This window comes from Cetorhinus maximus, chromosome 23, assembly GCF_964194155.1.
Source record: "Cetorhinus maximus chromosome 23, sCetMax3.hap1.1, whole genome shotgun sequence".
In the NCBI taxonomy this organism is placed as follows: domain Eukaryota; kingdom Metazoa; phylum Chordata; class Chondrichthyes; order Lamniformes; family Cetorhinidae; genus Cetorhinus; species Cetorhinus maximus.
In genome coordinates, this window is record NC_135901.1 from 19,256,699 (window position 1) to 19,273,445 (window position 16,747).

General features: G+C 42.9%; 2 protein-coding genes across 3 annotated transcripts in view; one reads left to right on the forward strand and one right to left on the reverse strand.

The window, feature by feature from the left end:
- The window catches only part of LOC144697271 (uncharacterized), a 407,386-nt gene that overhangs the window by 253,890 nt on the left and 136,749 nt on the right, over nucleotides 1-16,747 (reverse strand). The window lies entirely within an intron of this gene.
- LOC144697869 (uncharacterized) overlaps nucleotides 12,561-16,747 on the forward strand; it is an 84,067-nt gene continuing 79,880 nt past the window's right edge. The window contains exons 1-2 of the mRNA XM_078569838.1: nucleotides 12,561-12,677; nucleotides 13,617-13,735. The gene's annotated coding sequence lies outside the window, so the exon portion shown is untranslated. The remainder of the gene's footprint in view (nucleotides 12,678-13,616; nucleotides 13,736-16,747) is intronic.

Here is a 16,747-nt window from a genome sequence, read left to right on the forward strand (position 1 = left end):
GGGAGAGGCCATTCATCTGCCCTCAGTGTGGGAAGGGATTTAGTCATCCATCCCACCTACTGACACACCAACGAATTCACACTGGGGAGAGACCATTCACCTGCCCCCAGTGTGGGAAGGGATTCACTACCTCATCCAACCTGCTGGCACACCAACGAATTCACACTGGGGAGAGGCCATTCACCTGCCCTCAGTGTGGGAAGGGATTCACTACCTCATCCTACCTGCTGAGACACCAGCAAGTTCACAAGTAACTAAAGTGGTGGGACTTTGCTGTCAATCACATCCAGGACTGAACCATATTCATTGGGATCTGTTTCTGCTGATGTTAATCAACTACAGACCACTTAGAGGGGCTAATATTCTGGATAAATGTCAAATAAATTAGTTTTGTGTTAAAGACACAATGTGTTGAATCTTTTTAATATCTCTAACACAAGTTCATTCCTTTTGAAGTGCTCTCCCTCCATCCTCACCCCTAACAACCGGTGTGAGGATCTCATGGAGCTCCTTTGTCACTCAGATTGAGACAATCCGATCAACTTCCTCTGCTGCTTCCCTCCCTTCCACTCGCCCTCCCTAAAGTTCCCCATTACCCGAGCCCTGAACTCACATCTTCCTGTAGTTTTCCTCCCATCTCCCCTCAGGCTCTCTCAGAGCTCATCTTGTCCATGAAATTCACCTCCGGCTCCATCTACCCTCCTCCCACAAAACCACAGATCACTCAACTTCCTCATATTCACTGAATGTGTTCACAGTTTTCTCTCTCAGGTACTGTTTCTCTCAGGTACTGACTCTCTCCCCTTCAAATCTGCCATCATTATACCCTTCTCAAAAAACAAATCCTTGACCCCACTGTCTTTCCAAACTACTGCCCCATCTCCAGCCTCTCTTTCCTCTCCAAAGTCCTTGTTGTCACCTCCCAAATCCCTGCCCATCTTTCCCAGAACTCCATGTCTGAATCCCTCCAATCATGTTTCTGTCCCTGCCACAGTACTGAAACAGCTCTTATCAAAGTCACAAATGACATCCTATATGACTGTGACAAAGATAAACTTGCCCTTCTCGTCCTTGACCTGTCTGCAGCCTTTGACAAGGTTGACCACATCATTCTGCACCTTTTCCTCTCCCCTGTCATCCAGCTGGATGGGGCTGCTCTCTCCTGGTTCCATTCTTCTCTATCTAATCATAGCCAGAGAATCACTTGCAATGTCTTCCCTTCCCAATCCCACAGTTACCTCTGGTGTCCCCAAAGGATCCAGCCTTGGTCTCCTCTTATTTCTCATCAACCTGTTCCATACAATGACATCATCTGAAAACACTGTCATTTATCACATTTACACTGACAGCTCCCAGCTCTGCCTCACCACCACCTCTCTCGACTTCTCCACTCTTGGTAAATTATCAGACTGTTTGGTGGATGTGCAGAAATTTCCTCCAATTAAATACTGGGAAGACTGAAGTCATTGTTTGAATGGTTGTTAGAAGCAAATTCAGTCGTAACTTTCAAAAGTGATTTGGATTTTAAATTAATATGCAAAGATTTGGAAGGCAATCAGAAAAGAGCAGAGGAGTGGGACAGATTGGTCACCTTTTCAGGGACGGTACAGGCACAATGGGCTGAATGGCCACCATCCATGCTCTGTGATTCTGTCATATCATGTTTATTATGAATCATTATATTATTATAGATGATAGAATCTCCTAATAGTACAGCAGAGAAGGAGGCCGGTTGGCCTATTGAATCTGTGCTGACAAATTCGACGAGCTATCCAGTTAGTCCCACTCCCCCATTCTTTGCTCATCCCTGCATCATTTCTCCTTCGAATATTTATCCAGTTCCTTTTTGAAGTTTACTCTTGAACCTGTATCCATCAGATAGTGAATTCCAAATTCTCACCAGTTGTTACTGAAAAGATTTCCTTGTGATGCTAGTGTAAAAGCAAAATATTGCGGATGCTGGATATCTGAAATAAAGACAGAAAATGCTGGAAAAACTCAGCAAGTCTGACACCACCTGTGGAGAGAGAGACAGAGTTAACAATTTGAGTCCGTATGACTCTTCTTCATTGCACAATGCCAAACATAGGATAGCCTTGTTCCCTAGTCGGTTCCTCGACATTCTGGTCTAAAAACCATCTTGTATACTCCAGGAATTCATCCACCACAGTATTATTGCTAGTTTAGTTTGACCAGTCTATATGCAGCTTAAAGCCACCCATGATTACCGTTGCACCCTTTTTACATACATCTCTAATTTCCTGTTTAACACTGTCCCCTACCTTATCACTACTGTTTGGAGGCTTATAGACAACTCCCACTAATGTTTTCTGCCCTTTGTTGTTTCTTAGCTCCACCCAGACTGATTCTAGATCTAGATTTTCTGAGCCAATATCTTCTCTCACTGCTGCACCGATTTCATCCTGAACTAACAATGCCACATCACATCCTTTTCCTTTTTGCTTATCTGTCCTAAATATCGAGTACCTTTGGATATTCAGTTCCCAGCCTTGGTCACCCTGCAGCCATGTCTCTGTAATCACAGTCATATCATACCCATTTACATCTATTTGCACTGTTAATCGATCTACTTTATTGCGAATGCTCCATGTATTCAGATACAGTGCCTTTAGACTTGTCTTTTTAACATTTTTTATACTTCTCTTTTTGCACTATGGTCCGATTTGCTGCTAGCCCTTGTTTCCTCTGCCTTCCACTTTTGCTTTCTACTTTTCTATCCTTCACTCCTATCTTTGTTTCCCTCTGTTGTGTCTCCTCGCTCAGTTTCCCATTCCGCTGCCAGTCTAGTTTAAACCCTCCCCCACAGTACTAGCAAATACCCTTGTGAGGATACTGGTCCTGGTCCTGCTGGGGTGCAACCCATTCAGCTTGTACAGGTCCCATCATCCCTAGAATCAGTCCCTATGCCTCAGGAATCTAAATCGCTCCCTCCTACACCATCTCTCCAGCCATGCATTCATCTGGTCTATTGTCCCATTCCTGATCTCGCTAGCATATGGTACTGGGAGTAGCCTGAGATTACTACCTTTGAGGTCCTGTTTTTTAATTTATTTCCTAGCTCCCTATATTCTGCTTTCAGGCCCTCATCCCTCTTATTACCTATGTTGTTGGTACCGATATGGACCATGACCTCTGCCTAATATATGATATAGTAGTATATCATATATTAATATAATAGTTTTTTAAAGTTCATTCAAGGAATGTGGGCTTCACTGGCTGGGCTAGCATTTATTCCCCACACCTCGTTGCCCTTGAGGTGGTGGTGACCTGCCTTCTTGAACCGCTGCAGTCCATGCAGTGTAGGTACACCCAAAGTGCTGTTAGGAAGGGAGCTCCAGGATTTTGATCCAGCAACTGAAGGAATAGCGATATATTTCCAAGTCAGGATGGTGAGTGGTTTGGAGGGGAACTTCCAGGGTGTGGTGTTCCCATCTATCTGCTGCCCTTTTCCTTCGAGATGACTGAGGCCGTGGGTTCGGAAGGTGCTGTCAAAGGAGCCTTGGTGTGTTCCTGCAGTGCATCTTGTAGATGGTACACACAGCTGCTAGTGTTTGTCGGTGGTGGAGGGAGTGAATGTTTGTGGATGGGGTGCCAATCGAGTGGGTTGATTTGTCCTGGATGGTGTCAACCTTCTTGAGTGTTGTTGGAGCTGCACTCATCCAGGCAAGTGGGAAATATTCCATCACACTCCTGACTTGTGCCTTGTAGATGGTCGACAGGCTTTGGAGAGTTAAGAGGTGAGTTACTTGCGGCAGGATTCCCAGCCTCTGACCTGCTCTTGGAGCCACGGTATTTATATGGCTGGTCTAGTTCTGTTTCTGCTCAATGGTAACCCCCAGGATGTTGATAATGGGGGAGTCAGTGAAGGTAATGCCACTGATTGTCAAGGGGTGATGGGTATATTCTCTCTTGTTGGAGATGGTCATTGACTGGCACTTGTGTGTTGCGAATGTTACTTGCCACCTGTCAGTACAAGCCTGGATATTGTCCAGGTCTTGCTGCATTTAGAAATGCACTGCTTCAGTAGCTGAGGAATCGCGAATGGTGCTGAACATTGTGCAATCACCAATGAACATCTCCACTTCTGACCTTCTGACGGGAGGAAGGTCATTGATGAAACAGCTGAAGATGGTTGGGCCTAGGACAATACCCTGAGGAATTCCTGCAGTGATGTCGTGGAAATGAGATGATTGACCTCCAACAACTATAACCATCTTCCTTTGTGCTAGGTATGAATCCAACCAGTATAGAGTTCCCCCCTGATTCCCATTGACTCCAGTGTTGCCAGAGATCCTTGATGCCATACTTGGTCAAATGCTGCCTGGATGTCAAGGGCAGTCACTCTCACCTCACCTTGGGAGTGCAGCTCTTTTGTCCATGTTTGAACCACGGCTGTAATGAGGTCAGGAGCTGAGTGACCCTGGCGGAACCCAAGCTTAGCATTAGTGAGGAGGTTATTTCTAAGCAAGTGCTACTTGATACAGAAACAGGCCCAATCTCGATATGGTGATGAAAATTTTTGTTCACCAATTAAGCTTTGAGCTTGATGGGGGAGGGGGGACAATAAATAATAGGTTACACTTTGGGCTCAAATCAATAAGGACTTTGATCTATGGGAAGGAAGGAAACCCTGGGAGGTGGGCGAGGAGGATTCAGAAACACCCGCTGGAGGCCCCAAACCCCCAATAAAACTCAGTAATTTTATTATCAGTTTGCAGACAGGAGCTGGAGAACTGAACTCAGGCAGAGGAGAGGGAGGGAGAAAACTGGGAGTGGAGGAAAGAAATGGTGAGATGGGTTTGGATTTCAGCTAAGGGAGGAGGGAGAGTGTGTGGGACAGAGATTTACAGCTTTGGGGGAACAAGAGAAGAAAAAATGTTCCGTAGAAACTAGAATTGATTGTTCTGAATTTCTATCTTGGAGTGACAGTGATGACCTTTGCAAACAAGTTGAAACATAACCAGAAGGAAGCTCCACCCTCTTTAACTCTTGTTGGTCTAACAAGGTTGAATTTTTTTTTTAACAATAAAAGGTAACTTTTTAAATTTTAATTTTTTGTCAGTTTTAACACAGTCATTTGGAAAGTTACTTGAAGAGAGAATCAAACAAAACAAAATTTGGGAAAAAGATTTAAATAAAAACAAAAGAATTGGAAAAACAAAGTTAAAAATTGTAGCTTGATTCATCTTTGATCTGAAAAAGAAGTTATGTAACGTTGACACAATTGTGTGCGTGTGAGAATGTTTGCTCTGTGCGTTTGCAAACAAGCAAAGAGGTTAACCCTTTCCAATGACAGCATGGTGATATTTTGAACTAAATTTTGGTTTTATCCCATTTGCTATCTTTAAAGACAAAGTACTTGAGAACGAATGATATGGGAGTTATCTCCAAATTGACCGCAAGTACCTGCACTTCTGTCTCTGATCCAATTACACCACATGAGAATATTAAATTGGATGGTAAAGTTCCTCCATGGCTCATGAGTGAGATAGAATGGTAATTAATGGGATTTATCCACTTAGGATAAAAGATAGAGTAAATCACACCACCAAATGGGAATTGGAATAATCCCCTCTCTCCACCTCGGGTACACTTCAATAGAATAGATCCACCTGCTATTCATGTATATTCTAGTAAAACTCAGAAAAGTGTAGATGGGATGAGTAAATTGATAGCTTTCTCTTGGAAATGTTTATATCCTTGCCTCTGAACTTTTAAGAAAACTGCATTTGATAGTCTGGTCACTACCTAAAGCATCAGAACCATAAGCAAAGATCTTCAGTCAGATGCCCAATTTGATCTTTCAGTAAGATCACCTGAAAGTTCAGGAGTGGCTTATATCAGATGGAGCATATGTGGTACCGGGATACCAATGTGCAGGTGTGATTTGTTACACCTGGAGTAACTAAAATGCCGAAATGCATAGTGAAGCTACACTGAAGACTGGGTCCCAGACATGCTCAGCTACTCAACAACAGAACAACGTTGAGTGATTATTATGAGAGAACATTTTAAATCATCAAGGTATTGACACAAACTCCACAGAGAAAACAATCAGGATGGAATTAATCACACTGGTATCTATCAGAGGGAGTAAAATTAAAGTGAAGAGGCATATAGAATCTGGATTTAGAAACATCCACAAGGTGGATGCAGGTGAACAGAGAGCTGGAGAATCTTTAAAGTCCACGTATGAACTTTTGTTTGAACCATATGTATTTACAATATGCCAATAATTTAGAATTGTGTGGGATGATCTGCAGGCAGAGAGGATGAATCAAAGTCGATAGTTATCACATTTTACTGGAAAAGTTTTTACATTTATTCTTTATGGTAGCTCAGGGGTTTGAGTTGCTGATTCTGATAATTCCAGAAGCTTCAGTATGTTATCGACGCAATGTAATATAGACATTAGGAGAACAAGCTCGTAGTTTAAAAATATCTGTGTTAGTCAGAAATCAGCTTGTGAGAAGTCAATAAGGATATTCCCTTCTCAAGATGGGGAGATCTGGAAGAAATCATTATCCAATAACGTTATAAAATTTTAAGAAATTTATTGAATATAATAGGAATCCCTTTCTCTTGCACGCTCTCCCTTTTGAAGAAAGTTTCTGGGTTGACAAACACAGGACAGTGTAGCCTTGTTATCTCTGCCAAGGACATGTTCTCTAGCACAGACCTTGAAACAAGACAAACTTGATAAGGGTGGCGGGGTGGGTGGCGGGGGGGAGGTGCTGCAAATGTAAACCAACTGTCTAAGTAAAGGTTAAACAGGATGTCCTAGAGAGAGATGAGCCACAAAATCGCTTCATGGCCCCTCAATATGAGGGATTCACCCGAATATCTGCGCCCTGCTAATGGACAATTGAAAAGGCGATTGACAAAAGAAATAAGATATAAAAGGCCTTTCAAGAGGGCAAATCACTTCAGAGAACAAAGAACTTCTCAGTGATCCATGCTGGCTTTAGCTGAACACTTTGGCTCAATGAGACCGAGAAAGGAAGAAACTACCACCTCCAGCCACAGAGATCAGGATCCCCCTGATCTGGGACCAGTAAACCATTCTGAGGAGACTGTCACCTCCAGCCACGGAGATCAGCATCCCCCTGATCTGGGACCAGTCAACCATTCCGAGGAGACTGCCACCTCCAGCCACGGAGATCAGTATCCCCCCTGCTTCTCCCCATCCATTTGTCTAATCTGGGACCAGTAAACTATTCTCACCTGTTATGGGTCGTATGTCTTTTCTGCCTATTTAACTGATGTAAAATCCAAACTGTTGTTTCTTAATAAAATGCTTTAAAATCATCTACAACTTCGATCCCCTTTTTGGGTAATCTGTGACTCCTGGACTAAAATCTTATACTTCTCCATGAGAGTAACTGAAGATACGAGAACTGAAATAGTCTGGAGTAATGATGAGGCGTTAGTTGTGGCTCAGTGGTCGCATCCTTATCTCTGAGTCAGGAGGTTGTGGGTTCAAATCCACATCCAGAAACATGAGCATAAAATCCAGGCTGATATTCTGATGCAGTACTGAGGGAGCACTGCGCTGCCAGAAGTCCCATCTTACAGATGAGACCTTCAACTATGGCTCCATCTGCCCTCTCAGTTGGTCTAAAAGTTTCCATGATGTAATCCCAAAGAGTAGGGGAGCTCTCCCTGGTGTACTGCTTCATATTTATCCTCAACAAACATCACTGAACAGATTGTCTGGTCAAAGTCACATTTCTATTTGTGGGATCTTGCTGTGCACAATTTGGTGACTGTATTTCCTACATTACAACAGGGACTACACTTCAATAGAACTGCATTGGCTGTAAAGCACTTTGGGCCATCCTGAAGTTGTGAAAGGCGCTATATAAATACAAGTCTCCATTAACAAAGAGAAAAGGCCCAAAAATGGAACAGTCGGTAACAGGACATCAATCAGTCTCCTCCTGTCTTAGAGAAATCAAGGGCTCGAACACTGTGTGTTTGTCACAAAGCTGATTTAGTTAACCTATATCCCGAATATCTCCAGCCCAGCTGCAGAGATTATTAACATCAACTGAAACAAACTCCAACTGTTAGAATGAACATGGTTCTGTCCTGGATGTAATTTGCAGTATCAATAACAGCAGAATCCATCCCCTGGAGTCTCTTGTGAACTCACTGGCGTGTCAGCACGCTGAATTAGTGAATCCCTTCCCACACACGGAACAAATGAACTCTCCAGTGTGAATGCGCTGGTGAATCAGCAGATCCATTTAGCTTTTAAAGCTCTTCTCATGGTTAGAACATTTAAAAGGTCTTGTGTCAGAGTGGTGAGTTGGTGTGAGGCGAGTGGATGAGCTGAGTGAATCCCTTCCCACACTAGGAGGACGTGGATGGTTTCTCCCTGGTGTGAACTCACTGGTGTGTCAGCAGGATGGATGAATGAGTGAACCTATTCCCACTCTCGGAGCAGGTGAGTGGTCTCTCTCTGATATGAATTCTTGGGTGTTTATATAAACTTGATAACTGAGTGAATGCATTCCCACACTCAGAGCAGGTCAACGGCTCCTCAGTGTGACTGTGTTGATGAATTTCCAGCACAGACTTAGTTCTGAATCCTTTCCCATAGTCCCCACATTTCCACGATTTCTCCAGGTTGGATGGTCAGTTGAAGCCTCGTCCACGCACAGAACACATGTACAGTTTCTCCCCACTGTGAATGATGTGATGTATTCTCAGACTGTGTAACTGGTTAAAGCTCTTTTCACATTCAGTTCACTGGAACACTCTCACTCGGGTGTGTGTGTGTCTCAGAGCTTATCAATCACACTTATTTTTAAGATCTTTTTTCCACAGACATAACGTTGCTCCTTCCACATTTAAAGGCTGATGATATTCAAGTCCTGATGAATTGAGTGACTGTCAGATTTTGATGTGATGTTTGGTTTGAGGTTTCTGTCTGTAAATCCTCCCTCGCTGCTATCCTGGAAAAGGAGTTGATAGTGTCAGTGTCATGATCAGTGCAGGATTGAATTCAGCTGCTGTGGGTGTGGGAAGGGATTCACTCAGACATCCAACCGGGTGAGACACCAATAAGCTCACAAGTGACTGCAGGGATTGGCTTCTGCTATCATTGCTTCTGTTCATCACACCCAGGGCAGAACCATGTTCATTCTGAGAGACAGTGTTTGTTTCTGATGGTAATAACCTCTCTAACTTGTCTGGAGTTTAATATTCTGGATAAATATGAAAACAAACAGATTTGTTTGGAAACTATTGTTCTGGATTTTTGTTCCCACCTGAGTGTTTAGCATCACCTGGCTGGAGCTCAGAAAGGACAATCTGGGGGAGGGTCATACGGCAGGAACAGATCTTCAGCCTGGACATAGTCCAGGAGCACAATAACCATTCACATCTTGTCCATGTTGGATAAAATCAAACACAGCATTTATTCTCCATCTGGTTATCTGACTTTTTCATTTTGTACAGTTTAGACTGACCTGCATGGTAACTCAGATATTGTGTTCCTTTCTCTCGTTTCCAATTCACTAATATAACATTTGTTTTTCCCAATCTATCCAGAACATCATATGGACCTTCCCAATTAGCTTCCCGACCCCACCCCTTTTCACAATGTTTTTAACATTGCTTCATCTCCCATTGAACAGTTAATGTAATGGATGGGGTGGTTCTCCCTGGAGGTGTTGAGATGGGCAGCACCATCTTCTCCACTGCCTGTAACAGGGAGGATGCTGAGGTCTGTTGAAGGTTCTGGAGAAACTGGTCCTGAGCCTGACGAGTAGCCATGGGGAGTGGGATCCCGGGGGGATTCACAATCTGGATTGGCCGACTTGTCATGAGCTGAAATGGGCTGTGACCGAGGACTAAACAGGAGGGGAGTGAATGGTCATTAAGACACCAGGAAAGACGGTAACCCAGTCTTTGGCCTTGACCAGAACATCACCTCCCTCCACAACAGCTTTTGTCAGTGTCATTTCTGTAGGGTGATTAAAGCTCTCGACCATCACATTGGTCTCTGGGTGGTCGGGGATGTGGAAGTGTTGTTCCACACTCACAAGATGACAGAGCTGCTGCATTACTTCTGCTGCGAAATGAGAACTATTATCACTCTCTATCCTTTTCAGAAAGTCCTATCTGGTAAATATCTGTTCCCACAAAATTTTAGCTCTAGTGACTGCATCATTTTTACAGACAGGGAATCCTTCAATCCATCAGGTAAACATATCTATAACTACTGGGATATACCAATCCCATCCTTTCACTGTGGATGGTGGGCCTGTATCATCAATCTGCAATGTTTCCCAGGGAACATCATTCATATGGGATGTGTCCATTGGGACCTTTCATTTCACAGGGGCGGATTAATCTGGGCACAGATGATAAACAGGATCGAGTGCATCCTCAGCCACTAATAGTAATTATGAACACATCGAGGGCTCTGAAGGGAAACATGTCCCCAATTTGATCCCTAAACAAAATTCATTATTTTCTAAATCATCGGGGTGTGACCCAAATCAAATTAGAGCTATCCTAGTGATAGAAAACCTCATCATGTAGGACGACTGAGTCCTTACTTGCTGCGAGGGATGAGGGAAAGTCTTTTCTATGGCGCACAGCCTCTTTGACCACAGTCACATCAGGGTCAGGGTCCTGACAAGTTTTTAAATCAGGTTTAACTGGAGTCTGTTGTACCCATGCCAATGATGGAGTTTTGGGTGGAGATGCTTTCCTGGTGAGTCAGTTTGCCTGGCTATTACCATCACCCTCTTCACTAACTGCTGCTGCTGATGTACCTTCACCTTACAAATAGCAACATGTCCTGGACACTTACCAGCAACATCCCAAATCATTCGGAGATCAGATTGGTGGGTGAGTGGTTTCCTCTTTGCTGTGGAGTAGCTGTGGTCTTTTTTGCTCGAGACTTCGGTTTTCACTGAGGGAGTTACAACCAAAGGAGCTTTCAGAAAAGACAGTGATTCTGTCATTAATGGTTTGAAGAGCTGTGATCACAATAACCTCAGCTTTCTGGGCTAAACAATGTGCTGGGTATTTAATAAGGATACTACAGCTTTCATAAGGAATCAAAGATGTAGTACGAGCCTAATACTTTCATAAAATCCACATAAACCCCAGATGAGTTTAACAGCGATGTGGCTTTAAAAGGTCAGTTGGACACAACCTCTTTCACCTGACAAGTATCTGGGGCCTTTCATACTGGAACATCCCAACCAATTGGTGTCTGTGAGGTTGCAGAGTATTAATACCTTTGATTTGTAACTCCATTATTCATTAGTCTATCACACCAGGAATAGTGCCTTAACTTGGTGCTTAATTAATAATGTCAAAGAAGTCTATCGGGCATGTGGAATTGTTGAAATAAACTGTACTGGGTACTCTTGTGTGCTTAACTAACCAGTGAACCCCAAATAGAAGCAATGTACTGAAAATCTGCAATGAAAATGGAAGGTTCTGGGAAAATCAGCAGGTCTGACAGCATCTGTGGAGCGAGAAACAGAGTTAATGCAGCTTCTTCAGAACTGAAGAGGGGCAGACAAAGGACAGATTTTATGCTGTTGAAAAAAATGGGGCGAACAAAAGAGGTCAGGGATAGCTTAGAGGGTCCGACAGATTAAATGAAAAATATTTCATGGAACAAAGGGCAATGGGAGTGTTATTGTTTGTAATAAAGAAACAAAACACAGTAAGTTTTAATGTCAGAACACAGGACAAAAGACTGTCCAGTTCTGTTTTGAAGAAGAGTCATATTGGACTCGAAACATTAACTCTGTTTCTCTCTCCACAGGTACTGCCAGACCTGCTGAGTTTTTCCACACTTTCTGTTCTTAATTCAGTGAACCATTAATATCTGCTCTGTGCACAGGGGTGAGTGTGCCTGAGAAGTGTCCAACTGGAAAACCTTTTCCATTCACTTCTTGCATTACTACAGCAGATAGATATTGTTTTGACAGTGGCAACATGGCTGTGGAATTAAGTGGATAGATCTTCCAAAGAACCAGCACAGGCATGGTGGGCCAAATGGTTTCCATCTGTGCTGGATTATTCAATAAAACAGCGAATATTCAGTATCAGGAGATACAGAGAGAAAGATAGAGAAACCAGAGGCTGTGGGATTGAAACCAGACGGAGTCAATACCTTCAGGGAGGGAGTGAGAGGGAAACCAATGGGAAAAGTTTTTAAATCTCAATGTATTTCCACAGGAGAGCAGTTGTTTAAATCATTTTAAGAAATGGAACATAGCAGCGCACAGATTTGCAAGGATTTACATTTTTTTTTAAATTAATGTATCTAAATTGCGAAACAAGGTTATTTTCTACTCTGTGTTTGGATATTTCAATGGCTCTGCTGTTACCCAATATCCTCTGCGGGTGAGACTATGCTCTATACACTGCAGGAGCCTAGTGTGCATGCGCAGTGCATAACTATTTGGAACATGCGCAGTCTCACTTTGCTCGGAGCAGTGCGAGTGAGGGAATGGCTTTTGATAATTGGTGAGAGCGGGCAGGGCGGAGGGAGAAATGGAGCCGGGAGGTGGGAGGGAGATGCTTCATAAACGTCCAGTGTAGGCCTCAAGCCCCGAATAAGACCGTGCAGGTCCCGCATATGCAGCTCCGGGGCTTTTCCCCGGATCCAGGCCCAGGTTAACGTCCGCCATCTTGCTTCAGCGAGAGCAGTGTGCATGCGGGTCCATCTTGGTGACGTAACAGTGTGGGCGGAGCGCCAGGGTGCCGGTGCCCAGGAGAGAAAATCACCGATAAAAGCAAAAAACTGCGGATGCTGGAAATCCAAAACAAAAATAAAAATACCTGGTGAGTTTTTCCAGGTATTTTTATTAGAGAAAATAATCGATTTTGCACCCACTCTGCGCACAGGAGCTAATGACAGGCTGAGATTAGCGGATGGGCAATATGCTGCAGGGTGCATGGGTGGCTATCTGAAGAACATAAAAATGAGAACATCAGAATTAGGAGCAGGCCATTCAGCCCATTAAGTCTGCAACCCCACTTAATAGGATCATGACTGATCAGCCTTGAGTATATTCAATGACCAGCCTCCACTGCTCACTGAGGAAGAGAATTCCAAAGACTGACAATCCTCAGAGAGAAAGAAATTTCTCCCCCTCAGTGTTAAATGGGAGATAATTTATTTTTGCACTGTGCCCCCTGGTTCTAGATTCCTTTATGAGGGAAAACATCCTTTCAGCATCTACCCTGTCAAGCTACCTCGGAATCTTGCTTGTTTCAATAAAATCACCTCTCATTCTTTTAAACTCCAATGAGCATAGCTCAACCTTTCCTCATAAGACAAACGCTCTCATTCCAGGAATCAGCCTAGCGAAGCTTCTCTGAGCTGCTTCCAATGCACATATGTCCTTGCTTAAGTAATCCTGGGCAGGAGAGGAGGAGAGAATGTTGTGAGTTTCTGTCCTGGACTGACAGTGATGGATTTTGGAAACTTTTTTTACAGGGGGTTGGAAGGGGAGGATTTACACACAGCAAGTGGAAATCAAGATAAATATTTGTCTCTTCTGAATGTCTGACCTCAACTGACACATAACTTTTGTAATGTCCTTTTACAGGGAGTTAGAAGATTTGAAAACTGCTATATTTTGCTCTGACTCCAGTGCTTCTGATAGCTTTACAGCCGTAGGCTTCAGCAGGAGATTTTAAATTTGAAAACAGTGATATTGCTTCAGAGGTGAGTATTATTGAACATTCACCTACAGCTTAGAGTTTCTAGTGCTGTGTTCTGGCTTCATGGCTCTGAGGCTGGGGTGGCTCCTTTACTGTCGATCCAAACCCATGTCCATCCATTGTTCTGTTTCACCTCTCCCCTCCCCAATCACCTCTGTGCCATTGTCTCACTTTGTCTGCCTCTAATAATGCATTTCTTTTAACCATGTTTGGTATTTTCCTGTTATTTATGCCAGATGTGTCTAAATGAGGTTTCTAGTGCTGGTCATCCCCTGGCCATTCACTGCTGATTTACCAGCTTTATCTTCCCATGGTCTGGAATTGTTTTCCTGCATTAGAGATCATTTCTCTTCTGCTTCTGAGCTTATATTGACCATCAAACTCTGCTCCATTTTTATTCCTTGTAATTCATTCTGCACATCCTGAAACGTTAATTCTCTTTCTCTTTCTACAATTACTGCCTGACTTGCTGTGTGTTTTCAGCATTTTCTCTGTGTATTTCAGATTCGCAGCAGCCACAATTTTTTGTTTTATTGCTGGTATTGCTCACAGAATTGAGCTTAGAATCAGAGATGGATCAATTAAGAACTGATTTATATCAGGGTGGGTGTTCCTTCCAGAGGTTGGTCCCTGGCCTCGAGTGTAGGTCCTTTCTCATGCAATCCAAGAATGATTACAATACAGATGGAGGCTATTTAGCCCATTGTTCCTTTGCTGGCTCTTTACAAGAGCAAATCAGCTAGTCCCACTCCCCTGCCCTTTCGTTGCAGCCTAACTTTTTTCTCAGGTGCTTATCCAATTTTTTTATCAAAGCCTCTGCTTGAGCTGGAGCGGAAATGGAGGAGAAGCTGCTGGGTTTAACCCTGAGGACGATGGAACCCAGTCAGGCCTAGAAATTTCCAATATAAAATTGTCAAGAGGTAGATTCTGGGGAGATCAGGTTGTTGAATGGACCCTGTCTGTCCGTACCATGTAAAATAGTATTGTTTTAGGAACAAGTATTTCTCCAATGCTTTTAATCTATTTTACATATACATATTTTTAAATTTTATTCTTGGGATTTGTGTGTCACTAACAAGACCAGCAGCATGTATTGCCAGTCACCAGTTACATGTGGAGAAGATGATGTTTGACCTTCTTGAACCACTGCAGTCTGTGTGGTGAAGGTGCTCCCACAATTCTGTTAGGTCAGGAGTTACAGATTATTCACCCAGTGATGATGAACAGTGATATATGCCCAGTATACATATTTGTATTTATATTGTGCCTCTAAAGAGTGTCTGAAAGGAGGAAAGTGAGGTAGACAGCAGCAGAGATTTAAGGAGGAAATTCCAGAGCTTGGGGCCTAGTAACTGAAAGAATGGCCAACACTGATGGAGTGATTCAGATCAGTAATGTTCAAGTTAGATGAGTTACAGAGATCTTAAAGGTTGTGTGACTGGAGGAGATTACAGAGATAGGGATAGTCACAGCCATGCAGGTAAACAAGGATGAGAATTTTAAAATTTAGGTGCTTCTTAACCCAGAACCTTTGTACCTTAACGAGCACATGGGTGATGTGTGAGTAAGACTTGCTGCGAGTAAGCACACGGGCAAGATTACAGGGAGGTTGAATGTGGGAGGCCGGCCGGGAGTGTGTTAGGATAGTTAAGGCTAGAGGTAACAAGGGAATGGATGACAGTTTCAGCAGCAGATGAACTGAGACATAGAAATAGATGTTGCTGATGATGATACAGACATGCGATTGAAAACTCATCTTGGGGTGAAATATGACACCATGGTTGTGAACAGTCTGGTTCAGCCTCAGACTGTTGCCAGTGTTATGACATGGCAGATGCTGTGTGCCAGGCAGACCAAATCCATGAGGGAAACTTGGTCGCGCTATCACAATGGTTTTACAATTTGTATTTATTACGAGATGTGTGCACTGAATTCAGAAGTAATAGGTCCAACAAGACCTTCAGCGATTTAAAAAAAATACATTAAAATATTTATTAACAAAATAAAAGATGTCAAGCACAAACATTTACTTCAATTACTACTATAATAACTCCTAAAATTCCTAATTAACCTGACCCCCAGGTGCTCTCCCTTTAAAGCAACCGTTCACAATAAATTTCAGATGTAAAACATACTCAGCAAGTTAACACAATACTCTGGACAGTGGAGTTCCAAATGGCTTTTCTCCGGCTTTTGTTGCAGTGATTCAAGAAGGCAGCTCACCACCACCTTCTCAAGGGCAATTAGGGATGGACAATAAATGCTGGCCCAAGCCAACAAAGCCCATATCCTGTGAATGAATAAAATAAACAAAAAGTTTTGTTGCATAGCAGACTTATGCACACATGCTGGATGTTTCATAAAGGCTATTTCACACCCTCTGGTTAGATGTTACATGGCCTTCTCACACATAAACTTTCATTCTCCTTTACATACGTTTCTCTCTTTTTAATATGTAAATTCTGTTGTTCCATATGTCTTTGAAACTGTATCTTCCTCATAACATAAAACTTTAATGTTGACAATATATTATCCGTAACCTTTGGGAAAAATAAACACATTCCTTAGCCTTGCTTATCTGGCCACTTGCAAACAGACTACAATCCCTTTGAAATCCAAATATCCCTTCATTTATCTAAAAATGCAAATGCCCTTCATTCCTTACATGCTAAGCCAGCATCCATGTTTACTCATTAACATATCAAGCACCTAGCTTCTTTTGATGATTTAAGTCTGCTTGACTACAAAATGTAATTAAATCACACACAGACCCAACTATACTTACCCCCATAAACCTACTTCACAATAATCCAGAAAAATATTATGAAAATTAGATGTTAGTTTCATGACACCAGGGTGAGGGTTGAAGTCGGTGGCTGGGGAGAGGAATTTGTAGTGGGGACTGAAGACAACGACTTTGGTTTTTTCCAGTATTTAAATGGAGGAAATATTTGCTCATCCAGTACTGGATGTTAGAACAAGTAAAGACGGTGTGTGACTTGGCGGAGAACCTGGA